Below are 13885 nucleotides of genomic sequence, written 5' to 3' on the forward strand. Positions count from 1 at the left end.
CATATATATGGAATCTAAAAAAAAAAAAATGGGGCTTCCCTGGTGGCACAGTGGTTGAGAGTCCACCTGCCGATGCAGGGGACACGGGTTCGTGCCCTGGTCCGGGAGGGTCCCACATGCCGTGGAGCGGCTGGGCCCGTGAGCCATGGCCGCTGAGCCTGCGCATCCGGAGGCTGTGCTCCGCAACAGGAAAGGCCACAGCAGTGTGAGGCCCGCGTACAGGAAAAAAAAAAAAAAAATCCCTGCCCTGTAGATTTTACAATCTGGCCATGTTACTTTTTGGCTTAATGATTTCCAATGGCATCTCACTACTTTTAGGACAAAGTCCAAAGTTCCTGCCTTGGCTTTTCATACACCATCAGTGGTTCTTTACACTTCTAGGGAAGGAGAGGGGTCACAGATTGGCTATAAAACCCTGATGAAAGCTCTGCAGTCATTCCTTAGAAAATTGCTCCCACTCCCACTCCCACACTCATCCACTGTGATGGGCCGTTTGAGGGGCTCCTACCCCCCGAATACCTCCCAATTAGAGCCACCCCCCCTCAGGGCCTGGCTGTGCCCAGCAGTACCAGCCTCATCTCCTCTACTCTGCCTCTCACTCTCTGCCCTCTCAGTTTTCTCATACCTTGCTTCGTCTTGATTCTGGACCTTTGCACATGATATTCCTTCTGTTGAAAAAGCTCTTTCCCCTACACCAGCCCTCTTTTTGCCTAATAAATTCCTACTCATTCTTCAGATCTCAGCTGAAAAATTATTTCCTTAAAGAAACTTTCCTTCCCCTATTCCAATTAAGTTAGGTACCCCAGTCATATGCTGTTAATAGAGTTCCAAGACATCAGGGACATGCCTGTATTGGTCACAACTTACATTAGAAGGGACTTAATACATTTTTTTTAATGGATGAATGAATGAATGAATGAATCTGTCTTCAAAGAGCACTCTGCCTGCTGTATAGAAAGGTATTGGAGGCATCAAATGGATGCAGGGTGATGAGTCATGCTACTGTAGTAGCCAGATAATAACTTGGATGCCAGTGCAGATGGAGAGAAGTCAACAGTGAAATATTTAGAAGGTAGAGTCAGAAGGATGATCAACTGGATACAGTGGTAAAGCTGAGGTAGGTGGGTCAATAATGACTCTTGGTTTCTGGTTTAGCTAACTTAATGGATGGAGGGACTGTTGTCTCAGGCAGAGAACAATGAGAGTTTTGAACCTGCTGTGTTTGGAGTACCTGAGAAACCCCAAGTAGACGTATTGAATCGGCAGCTATATGTGGAAATCTGGAGCTCAGGACAAAAGTCTGGGTTGGACACGTAAATTTAAGAGTCATCAGCATATGGAGGCTAATTAATGCCATGGGTGTGGAAGAGATTGCTTATTGAGAGATCAGAGCGTGAGAAGGGAAAGGGGCCAGGACATAGCTGTAAGGAACTCCAATAGTTAGAGATCAGGTGGAAGATGAGCCAACAAAGAAGGTTGAGAAAGAGAGAGAGAAAAGAAGTCTAGCAGACTGTCCTACAAAGAAAGCCAAGAGAAGAGAGTTTTAAGAAGGAGTAAAGAAAATAAAAGAGGTGAGGGTGGTGGTCAGTAGTGTCAGGTATGGCTGAGAGGTCAAGATAAGGAGTGAAATATGTCTACTCGATTTAGCCACATGGAGGTTACTAGGGGCATTGGATTGTTCAGGGCAGAAGTCACCTTGAAGTCGTTGAAGAATGCATAAAAAATTAAAGAAATTGAGATAGCAAGTATGCAAAGTTTTATCAAAATCAAGAGGGAGTGACCAGCTCAGCCTGGGGAATTTAGAGAAGCCTCCTTAGCAGAAGAGGGATGTTGAGCTGGGTCTTGAAGAACGAGTAGGAGTTCACCATACTGGAGATGGGGGTGGATAGGAGAGATCCTTCTAGGTGGAAGGTTCATTCAGCATGTTTAAAGACACTAAGGCATAAAAAGACACAGAAGGTATATGGGACAGTGAGAAATGTCCCTTCATTAGATTGGCTCTTAGGGTGAGGTGTTATATATCCGACACACTCCTGTTAAAAATATAAATTCCCCTGGAATTATTACTCAATATGATGTTAGTGTAAATTAACTTATCAAATGTCTCTAAGTGGCAGCCTGCTGAAAGCAGGGCCTCACAGGCTTTGGGAAGAAGATAGATAAGTATCAATATAGAAAAAGCAGTTCAGGGCAGTGTGCTTTGCTTTAGGAGGTAGATCTGTGTGGCGGACCAAGGGGTGGGCAGCCCCAGACACCCAGGAAATATTGTGAGTACTTCTGTGCCTGGGGTGAGAGTGCAGTGAATTTTGCTTACTTCAAAATTGTCAGGTCAGGTATGGCAAAATGTTTTTCTTTAGAAAGAAGTTCCTAGATCAAGGAAATTTATGGTTCAGAGAGGGTCTGTGCCCCTATAAGTTATAGCAGTGATGTTAGTTTTGAATCCTTTCCCTTAACATTTATCTTTTTTGTACAATGAAAGGTAGAGCAACAGCAATTATAAAATAAATGCTATTAGCATAAATGGAGCTCGTGTTAACATTGAGATGAATGAGCAGTAAGAAACCAAATACCTAAAGAGAATGCTTACCTCCAATTCCAGTAGAGCTGTGAACTCTCTGATATGTTGGGAAGTGTCTCATGTTTTACTGAGATTTATGAAGAGTTTGCCCATTAACTTACTTTCTTGATTTTCTGTAGTTTATGCCCAGGGTTCTGGACCATGTTTATCTCTATTTGGGAGGTAAATATGTATTCTCCTTAGCGTCATAATCACATATTTCCATTAATCTCTAAAAGTTATTATATCGGTTCTGCCTTCCTCTGTATTTTCTAAGGCATCATATGGCTTTAAAGTTCTATAATTAATTCAGTTATTCAACAAATGTTTTTGAGCATCTTCTCTGTGTCCTTCATTGTGCTGAGCACTAAAGACACAAAGCTGATCAAGACATACTTCAAGTCCTTAAAGAGATTATGGTGGGGAAACAAACTGGCTACAGATGAAATGATAGAGTCACGTATAGGGTACAGTAAAGGTTCCAAAAAGATCTTATCAGCTCTTCCTGGGGAGGCCTGGCAAGGCTTCAAAGGGGATGTGAAACTTGAACTAAGTACTGCAAGATGAGCAGACATTCACCAGGCAAATGGCATTAGGGACTGATCTTGCAGAGAGAACATTCTAGACAAAAGCACAGGGACGGAGATATAAAGCAGAATACTCCTGGAGAATTGGGAATTGTTCAGTGGGACTAACAGGAAGGGCATAGGGTGGTGGGCTGGGTTCAGACAATGTCATTCTCCGAAGTTTGGACTTTGTACTACAGTGGAGTGCCGCTGAAGGGTTCTAAGAGCAGATTTGTTTTAGAAAAGTCCCTATGGCAGCATTGTGAGGGGTGAGCTGGGGAGGAGTGTGACAAGAAGCAATGAGGCTACTTCAAGCAAGAACAAGAGCAGCAGTGAGGTTAGACAGGAGTGGGCTAAAGAGGCAGAGGTCCGAAGAGAGAGAGAATGAAGGCTTGAACCTGAACCCTAACATATCTTTGCCATCCATTGTAATGGGCACAGAGGTGGCAAAAGAAAGAAAGGAGTAAAAAATGACAAGAATTACCCAGGTAATGCCATTGACAAAGATGGGAAACAGAGGAAGCTAAGGGGGTAGGTGGTAGAAACAAGGTGGGGAGGATGGATGGAGAAATAACTGACTCTGTTTTCAAGATTCTGAATTGGAGGTGAGATATCCAAATGAAGATGTCCACCAAGGCACTGACTATGTGACCTGGAGCTCAGGATGGAAGACACTGCCTCAGGAGCACGTGTAGAAAGTGTATTCACTTTGGATAAAAGACGGACTATTACTTGAGGTCTGCAGGAGGGTGGTAAAAGTGGATATAGATTCAGGTACATCTTTAAATAGGGGGGCAGGAAGTTGAATGATCTATACCTGATGGCCTTAATTATTTCTATGAAGTAGAGTTTAGGTCATCTGTTTAGAAAGGGAGTGAATTGTCATGGGTGGCACTTAAGACACTTATGTGATAAAAGTATGGACAATGGGAAAGGAGCCAATAATGCACTTTCAAAACTAGTAGTTATTGCTTAGAATCCAGATAACTTTAAGATATATAACCTTCAAATTAAAATATTTAAGTTTGACATATTAAAATTTTTGCTCTTCTTTTTACAAACATTTGAAGTCTTACAACAGACTGTGCTAAGAACATCACAAATGTTATGTCATTTATTCCTTGCAATAACTATGTGGACAGGGAGGGGGTTTTTATTCCTCTTCTACAGATTTAGAAACTGAAGCTCAGAGAAGTGAAATGACTTGTCCAGTTCACACATTTAGTAAGTAGAAGTCTTGAACACAGGTCTCCTGACTTCAAATTTAGTGCTCCTTATAATTTGCTTTCAACCAAAGGGGTAAACAAAGGTAGGAAATTGCAGGAGAGGCTGTCAGAACTCTATGCAGGGTTCTTGGGCTTCTATCTGTGGTTGACCATTATTGGGCATAGCCTACTGCGACCTCAAACTAAAGCCAAAACTGAGTTCATTCATTTTCCTTTGTAACCAATTTTTCCTCATGACTTTTCAATTTCTGTTAATCACCATTTCCCAGTCATCAAAGGTGGAAAACACAGTCACCCTAGATTCCTCTCTCATTTCCTAATGCCTACACAGAGTTCTTGTAATGAGTAAATGAAATAGCACAGATAGAGCACCTGGTACATCTCATATGTGCGAGTCATTTAGTGACTGGTGGCTGTTATCATCTCTACTGCCACAGGTATCCCTACTCCAGCCAAACTGGATCCTTGTGGTTTGAAAGGCTGAAAAATGGGCCACCAAAAGATTGTGCATGTCGTAGTCCCTGGAGCCTGTGAATGTTACCTTATTTGGCAAAAAAGGCATGGGGTGGGGGGGCAGTCTTTGCAGATGTGATTAAGGATCTTGAGATGAAAAGATTTTCCTGGATTATCCAGGCAGACCCTACATATAAGCACATATATTTTTATAAGAGGGAAGCAGAGGGAGATTCGAACACTGACAGAAAAGAAGACAGTGTGACTGCTGAGGCAGAAACTGGAGTGATGTGGCCACAAGCCAAGGAACGCCAGCAGCCACCAGATGCTGGAAAAAGCAAAGAACCGACTCTCCCCTAGAGCTTTTAGAGGGGGTGTGGCTTGATTTCAGCCCAGTGACACTGATTTTGGACTTCTGGCCTCTAGTGAGAGAAAACATTCCTGATGTTTTAAGCCAGTAAATTTGTGGTAATTTGTTACAGCAGCCCTAGGAAACTAATACAGTTATTCCCCAAACACACCTCATTCTTTTCCCTCTTCTCTATTTCCTCCACATTTCAGAATACAGAAATCTTCTATTACTTGCTCTCTTAAATTTTGAATAATTCCTTCAAGATCAATCTCTAAAAGTATTTCATCCACAGAGCCTTTCCTGTTTCTTTAATCTAATATGAGCTTTCTTTCTTGAGCGAATACCCACAGCCCATTTTTTGTAATTAAGTTTTCCTGACAGCATTAATATTTGTAAACAATTTGTCCTTTACCTGGGACAGGGTTTTCTGTTCTTTAGGAATTCATTTGTATTAATGTTATGATCTTTAGACTCTCTGCAATGCTTTACGTGTGTCTCACATCAGTAATTCTTTTGCTACCTACCTCTACTACCTACAAAAGTATTCAATTACATAGTTATTCACATAGCCTAAAGCTGCGCTGTCTATTATGGTAGCCATTAGCCATACATGACCATTTAAATTTAAATTAATCAAAATTAAATAAAATTTAGAATTCAGTTTAGTCAGTTGCTTTAGTCACATTTCAAGTGTTCAAAAGTCACATGTGGGTGCTCAGTTCAAGTGCTGAATAAATAACCACATATCAGACATCACAGATATAGAACATTTTCATCGTCACAGAAGTTCTACTGGACAGAACTGCTTTACAGAGGCAATCTATATAATGCAAGCAAACAAGTTTCCTAGGGACCATGGTGATAATAGGAATACAGAAATTAGAAATAAATTTTCCTCAAAATGCAAAGACTTGTTATTGTAAAAATGTCACAATTTTCCCAAGATAATTTTATCAAACCAATGCAATCCCCATCAATATCCCAATAATATGTCTTTTGGAACTTATTAAGATGATTCTAGTAGTTGTCTAGAAGTGAAAATACACAGGAAAATCTCTCAAATACTGAAATAGAGGAACTATGAGGGGAAAAAGAGTTGCCCATCCAGACAGCAAAACATAAATGTAGAGTAATTAAAACACAATAGCAGTAATATAGGAATAGACATATGGATCAATACAGTAAAATAGAATAGCAAGTATAAAAACCTATATATCTATGGGTTTTTAATTTATGATAAAAGTGGCATTCACATTATCAGGGAAAGGGTAGATGATTCAAGTACCAACACAATGGGAAAACTTTCTCACACCAGGAAAAAAATATTCTAGCTAGCTTAGGGAGCCAAAAGTAAAAAGCAAAACTACTTCATTAGGAGAAAATGTAGAAAAACTTATCAGAAGAAAATATGGAAAACTTTGTTTACAGCTTTAGCACTGTAAAAACCTTTTTAAGCAAGTATGAAATGATGAAACCATGGAAAGTTACCCTGTGTTCCTAAATTGGAAGACATAATATTGTTAAGATGTCAATACTACCCAAAGCAATCTACAGATTCAATACAATCCCTGTCAAAATCCTAATGAAGTTTTTTTTTTGCAGAAATAGAAAAATCCATTCTAAAATTCATATGAAATCTCATGGGACCCTGAATTGCCAAAACAACCTTGGAAGAGAAGAACAAAGTTGAAAGCCTCACACTTCCAGATTTCAAAATTTACAACAAAGCTACAGTGATCAAAACATGGTACTGGCATAAAGACAGACGTGTAGACCAAGGAATAGCATAGAGAGCCCAGAAATAAACCTTCACTTATATGGTCAAATGAGTTTTTTCTTTTTAAAGTTTCTCATAGAGTTTTTTTAAAAATAAATTTATTTTATTTATTTATTTTTGGCTGTGTTGGGTCTTCGTTGCTGCACGTGGGCTTTCTCTAGTTGCGGCAAGTGGGGGCTACTCTTCGTTGCAGTGCGTGGGCTTCTCATTGCGGTGTCTTCTCTTGTTGTGGAGCATGGGCTCTAGGCACGCGGGCTTCAGTAGTTGTGGTGCGTGGGCTCAGTAGTTGTGGCTCGCGGGCTGTAGAGCACAGGTTCAGTAGTTGTGGCGCATGGGCTTAATTGCTCCGTGGCATGTGGGATCTTCCCAGACCAGGGCTCGAACCTGTCTCCCCTGCATTGGCATGTGGATTCTTAACCACTGCACACCAGGGAAGCCCAGCTCAAATGATTTTTGACAAGGATGTCAAGAGGATTCAGTGCGGAAACTAAAGTCTTTTCAAAAAATGGTGTTGGGAAACCTGGATATCCACATGCAAAAGAATGAAAATGGACCCTTATACCACCTCAAAATGGATCAAAGACTAAAACATAAGAGCTAAAAACTATAAAACTTGTAGAAGAAAATATAGGGGGGAGCCTCATGACATTGGATTGGGCAAGACTTTCTTGGATATAACACCAAAAACACAAGCAACAAAAGAAAAAATAGATAAATTTGACTTCATCAAAATTAAAAACTTCTGTGCATCAAAGGACACTACAAATGAGATGGAATAGACAATCCATAGAATAAGAGAAAATATTTGCAAATTATATATCTTATAAGAGATTAATATCCATAATATATAAAGTACTACAATTCAACAGCAACAAAACAAACAACCTGATTAAAAAGTGGGCAAAAGACCTCAAGAGGCATTTCTTCAAAGAAGATACAGAAGTGGCCAACAACCAAATGAAAAGATTCTCAACATCACTAATCATTAGGGAAATGCAAATCAAAACCACAGTGAAATATCACTTCACACCCATTAGGATGGCTATTAGTTAAAACAAACAAACAAACAAAAACTAGAAAATAACAAGTAATGGAGATGATGTGGAGAAACTGGAACCCTTGTGCATTGCTGGTGGGAATGTAAAATGGTGCAGCTGCTATGGAAAACAGTATGGCAGTTCCTCATAAAATTAAAAATAGAATTACCATATGATCCAACAATTTCACTTCTAGGTATATACCCGAAAGAACTGAAAGCATAAATTTGAACAGATACTTCTACACTCATGTTAATAGCAGCATAATTCACAATAGCCAAAAAGTGGAAGCAACCTAAATGTCCATAGATAGATGATTGGGTAAACAAAATGTGGTATATACATACAATGGAATATTATCTAGTCTTAAAAAGGAGGGAAATTCTGACACATGCTACAACATGGATGAACCTTGAAGACATTATGCTAAGTGGAATAAGCCAGTCACAAAAGAACAACTAGTGTATGATTCCACTTATATGAAGCACCTAGAGTAGTCAAATTCACAGAGACAGAAAGTAGAATGGTGGGTGCCAGGGGCTGAGGAGAGAGATGGGGAATTACTATTTAATTAGTATGGAATTTCAGTTTGGGAAGATGAAAAATGTTCTGGAGATGGTTACACAACAGTGTGAATGCCACTGAACTGTACACTTAAAACACAGTTAAAATGATAAATTTCCTGTTATATATATTTTACCTCAGTTAAAAATAAAAAGTGGCACGTGATTTAAAAAAAGATGAAACTGTAAGGAAAACGTTCTTTGAACAGGACAATCTGGAGGATATACAAAAATTTCAAATGCACATCTATTCTAGTCATCTATTCTAGAGAAAAGTCCCCACATGACACAGAGTCATGTTCAAGGACATTCCCTGAAACAATGTTCCTAAGGAAAAGTGAAAACAAATGTTCCAGTAATAGCAGAAAATTGAAACAAACTAGAGCACTTTACTACTAAGGAATACTATGCAGTACTTAAAAAGAATGGGGTTAATCTAAATATACCAGCAAGGAAAAATCTCTTAAGACATACGTTAAGTGAAAAAAGCAAGTTTCAGGAAAAGATATTATCCCATTTATGCTTTTAAACTACCCACAAATAGGGAATTCCCTGGTGAGGGAGTGGTTAAGAATCCGCCTGCCAATGCAGGGGACACAGGTTAAAGCCCTGGTCCGGGAAGATCCCACATGCCGCGGAGCAGCTAAGCCCATGCACCACAACTACTGAGCCTGCGCTCTAGAGCCTGTGAGCCACAACTACTGAACTCACGTGCCACAACTACTGAAGCCTGTGTGCCTAGAGCCCGAGTTCTGCAGCAAGAGAAGCCTCTGCAATGAGAAGCCCACGCACTGCAAAGAAGAGTAGCCCCCGCTCACTGCAACTAGAGAAAGCCCGCTCACAGCAATGAAGACCCAACGCAGCCAAAAATAAATAAATTTTTAAAAATCCACAAATATATGCATATATGTGTGTGTATATATATATATGCATGTATATATGTATGTATGTATACTATATATACGTACATACCTATACATGTATATAGCGCTGTCCAATAGAAATAGAATGCACAATTATAAAATTTAAAATTTTTTAGTAGGTACATTTTAAAAAGTAAAGGAAACGGATGAAATTAAATTTTAATAATTATTTAATCCAATATATCAAAAATATTATCTCAATATGTAATCAATATGAAAACTGAGATATTTTACATTTTTTATACTATGTCATTACAATCCAGTATGTAGTTTACACTTGCGGCACATTTCAACTCAAATTAGCCACATTTCAAGTAGTTAATAGCCACATATAGCTAGTGGCTACCATATTGGTCAGCACATCTTGTGTGTGTGTGTGTATGTATGTGTGTTTTAAATACAAAATCAGTGGTATAGAATACCCTTATTGGTAGTGTTTGAATTATCTGTGAGAATGTATTCATGTAAAACTTATATAATTAAATTTATATTAAAAATATAAAGTTCCATATTAGTTTGCTTATTGTTAAAATTATATCTTTTATGAACTGATGTGTTTATAATTAACATGGTTAATCTCTTTGTTTTCCTTTATTTCAATGTGATGAAAGCTTTATTATGAAACTATTTTAATTTGTTAACTGGAAAGTTAATAAAAGAACATTAAAACCTTTAAAGTTTGTTTGGCTTACGTTTTACAGTTATAAAATATTCTGAACTATTATTAGATACTTTTCAGTAGAAAAATGTCAGCTACTTTCCTACCTTCAAATGCCTGAGTAATTAACTATTAACTCTATGGTAGCTAAAGGTAGACATATAAAACACATATAAACACACTCAAGCACATACTTGAAGTAATTATAAAAATGAAAAAGTTGTTTTTGGTTTGTGGCATGTAGGAGGAAACCTACAGGCAATGATATGATGATGTTATTAGATGTACTAAACTTGACATAGGTTTGCTGATTCTTCAAAAAAGAGATGAACAGATAATAGTTACAGAATTGGAAATGTGATACCCTGCTTCTCATAGACTTGCTATGTAGGTCATTTGCTTGAGTCTGAGTCTCTATAAAGTGCTTCAGCAGGTGTTGAAAGGAACATAGTATAACTGTAAGTACAGAAATGACTATAGAGATAGGCCCCATAAAATAGACAGAAAAAGACCACTCTGGTATGAAGGCTGTCTGAGATGCAAGGTCTCTATGGGTGTGACATCCAGACCTCGGGTCATAACTGCCTACTCTTGCTGGCAGGAAGGAGAGGGCAAAGCAGATGACACTTAAGAACTCTGGCATCCCCTGAACAGTTCTTCCATACAAGGTGGAGGCAGAGTGGCAAAGATACATTCACTAAGAAGTCAGATTTTCACTTTAAACTGGTCCTAAGTTCACTTGAAGAAGAAAAGAGAAAAAACTAAAAAGAAGTAGTTGAGCGTTTAGAGTGAGGATAAGTTTTATATGAGGGACAGACACCTAACCTTAATTTTTATTTTACTTTTTCAGCCAACAGTGAAACATTTTCAAAGTTTTTAACAGAAAATGAAAATAATCATACCTCTCCTTCTGATCTACTTTTATTTTTTAATATATTTGAATCCTTTCCTATAATTAACAGAACTTTCCATTCAGTTCACATCTAGTTATTTAATTGCCTGGTTCCCTTTTCTTGATTTTATTTATCTATTTCAATAACTAATACAGCCACATAGTATGAAATTCAAAATGTAAAATAAAGGTATACAGTGAGATTCTCCCTGCCATCCCAGAGCCACTCAATTCCCTGCCTAGAAGGCAACCACTGTTACCAGTTTCTTGTACATCCCTCCAGAAACTTCTGTTTTCATGTTGAAATCAACTATACCACTAAAAAACTTAAACTGCTATAAAATTCACAATATCATCCTCTTCAAATTGTTTTACTAAAGCTGGATCAGGCCTGGCCTGATGAGGAAGTGGAGGGTTGTGACCAAGTAACCGACCTATCTGCAGGGTCATTCCTGGTCTCATATCAGATGGAGGTGGGCTTTCTTCCCGTTGTCTCCAGTTATCTTCCCCATCTGGAGACCACATGTTTTCCTCCTGACTAAAGGAAATGAAAGAGAACCAAACTGTAGAAGGGTAAAAAGGAGGGTCAGGAAGGCAGAGATTCAAGGTACCATGCTAAGTGCTGTGGTGGTGATGGGAACAGCAGGATGACACGGCAGGGATGGGCAGCAGAGTGCCTCAAGGTAGTAAGGAACAAAGATGTAGAAACAGTGAACTCTAACCAACATCTAACACAGGTAAGATGAAGTAAGGGCTAAATAAACATACAAGCAGGATGCTGTAGGAATGTAGAGGGAGAAGGCGAATGGGGGGAGGGACTTCAAAAATTAGCCTGGGGCTGGTTGAGCACGTCTGATGAGCTTCTTCTCAAAACAGCACATGTTTTTCCCTGACTCATGAAAACCTAGAGCTGGGAGAATGCCAGACCAGTGTGCTGAAGCTCAGTCAGTAGGGAAGTCTTTTAAAACCAATATGGAGGGACTTCCCTGGTGGCACAGTGGTTAAGAATCCGCCTGCCAATGCAGGGGACACGGGTTTGAGCCCTGGTCCAGGAAGATCCCACATGCCATGGAGCAACTAAGCCCATGCGCCACAACTACTGAGCTCGAGTGCCACAACTACTGAAGCCCACGTGCCTAGAGCCCATGCTCCACAAAAAGAGAAGCCACCGCAATGAGAAGCCCACGCACTGCAACAAAGAGCAGCCCCCGCTCGCCGCAACTAGAGAGCCCATGTGCAGCAACGAAGACCCAACACAGCCAAAAATGAAATAAATATATTAAAAATAAAAACCACTATGGAGAGGAAGAACTAAGAGCTTGCACACACACAAAAACATAAAGATGAATAATAAAAGTCCCGCTGCAGCTTACAACTTGTCTTTGTTGTGAATCTGAGAAAAAACATGAATATTTTCCAAAGCTTTACTAATTAATTAAATCGGAATAGCCAGGCATTGCTCACCTCCAGGGGGCGCCATTCACATTGCTATCTATGTTTTAGGTACCCCACTGGAATTGTGCACAATCAATACAACCATGCGTGGCAACCCTGGTAGGGCAAACATCACTTTTTTTTTTACTACCACTTTCTAAGTTTCCCCATCACTAGATTTTTACTTGGGATACAGGATATTCCTTTTGGCTAATATTTCCTATGACAATAAAAAAACAGATATTTAAAATATGAATACATTTTCTTAAAAACCCAAGGTTGTTGAGTATAAACTGCAGTATAGCTATGCTACAGAATATGGCTAGATTATATACCTAAAGTATGACATACTGTACATATTTTCCAACCTATAAAGATTTTCCATGATGGGATAGGGCTGCTCAGTCTCAAATTAAATACTATTTATTTAGAAATGTAAGGCTATTTCAAATCAAGCTGGGCCAGAGAGCAGGGTGGAATAGTATTATTGTTGCAGGGCATCTGGCACATTTTTACTCTGAGGCTTTCAGATTTAATGATTAAAAGTTGAAAGTTTCTCCTTGTTTTAGAAGAAGAGTTTTTCTGTTTTCCCCCAGCATCTCTCTTTTCACTGCCATTATCTAATTCAGCAGCGTAAAGACATCTACCGATTTGGAAAACAATATGACGGCGGGTCACGTGAAAGAATAAAAAAAATGAGATGTGAAATTGATTTTTGTGTTTAAAATTATGCCACCATAGTTCATAATTCCTGGTTCGAATATTCCTGATTAGGAAGTGTCTAACCAAGTGAAATCAAGAAATACTTGTCTTCATTAGACACTGTTGTGTTTTGTTCTCTGTGCTTTGCATTAATTGGTGAATATGCAGGAACCAATCTTTTAAGGTGTTAGGGTTTTTATTTTGGTGGGTATTGAGCTAATTCCTAGTGGTTTTTAGAATTCACCCACATTTTCCCTTTTTGTGGAAATATTTATGCTGGGGATTTCCACTTAAGGGAATTAGAGTTAACTGAGCTCTTTGGTTTGGGGTGTGGGAGGGGAGGTTGGAGGCAGGGACATGGCAGCTGAGGCCATACTTCTATTAGTACCTTTCTTTTTCTTGCCCCACTCTGTATCCATACACATAAGACTTAATCTAACAGGTCCTCATGGGATATCATATATGTAAAATAAGATCATGTATTTGAAAATGTTTGGCACAGTATCTGGTACATGTTAATCACTCAATACAAATTGGTTGTATCTAGTTGAACATTGCCTAATTTTGGTGAATATGTGGTTGCTGTAAATGAAATGTGCCCTAAACTGGCATAGGGATTTTAAAAAATCTAACTTATCCTGGGGTATGAGAAGTATACGGGATCTCTGAGTGATAAGTGAGATTATACATTTAGTAACGGTCTTCCCTTCAAATTTCAGCTACAAACTTGCACTGAAAACTGAAA

At 38.9% G+C, this 13885-nt stretch overlaps 1 protein-coding gene and 1 long non-coding RNA gene across 2 annotated transcripts in view; one reads left to right on the forward strand and one right to left on the reverse strand.

Moving 5' to 3' along the window:
• Nucleotides 1-13885, reverse strand: part of HORMAD2 (HORMA domain containing 2) — a 69280-nt gene that overhangs the window by 5994 nt on the left and 49401 nt on the right.
• Nucleotides 1689-9414, forward strand: LOC125961217 (uncharacterized). Its single transcript, XR_007471611.1, has 2 exons — nucleotides 1689-3897; nucleotides 6757-9414. It is a non-coding gene; the product is annotated as an uncharacterized LOC125961217 (long non-coding RNA).

The sequence above is a fragment of the Orcinus orca genome, chromosome 15 (genome assembly GCF_937001465.1).
Source record: "Orcinus orca chromosome 15, mOrcOrc1.1, whole genome shotgun sequence".
NCBI classification, from domain to species: Eukaryota; Metazoa; Chordata; class Mammalia; order Artiodactyla; family Delphinidae; genus Orcinus; species Orcinus orca.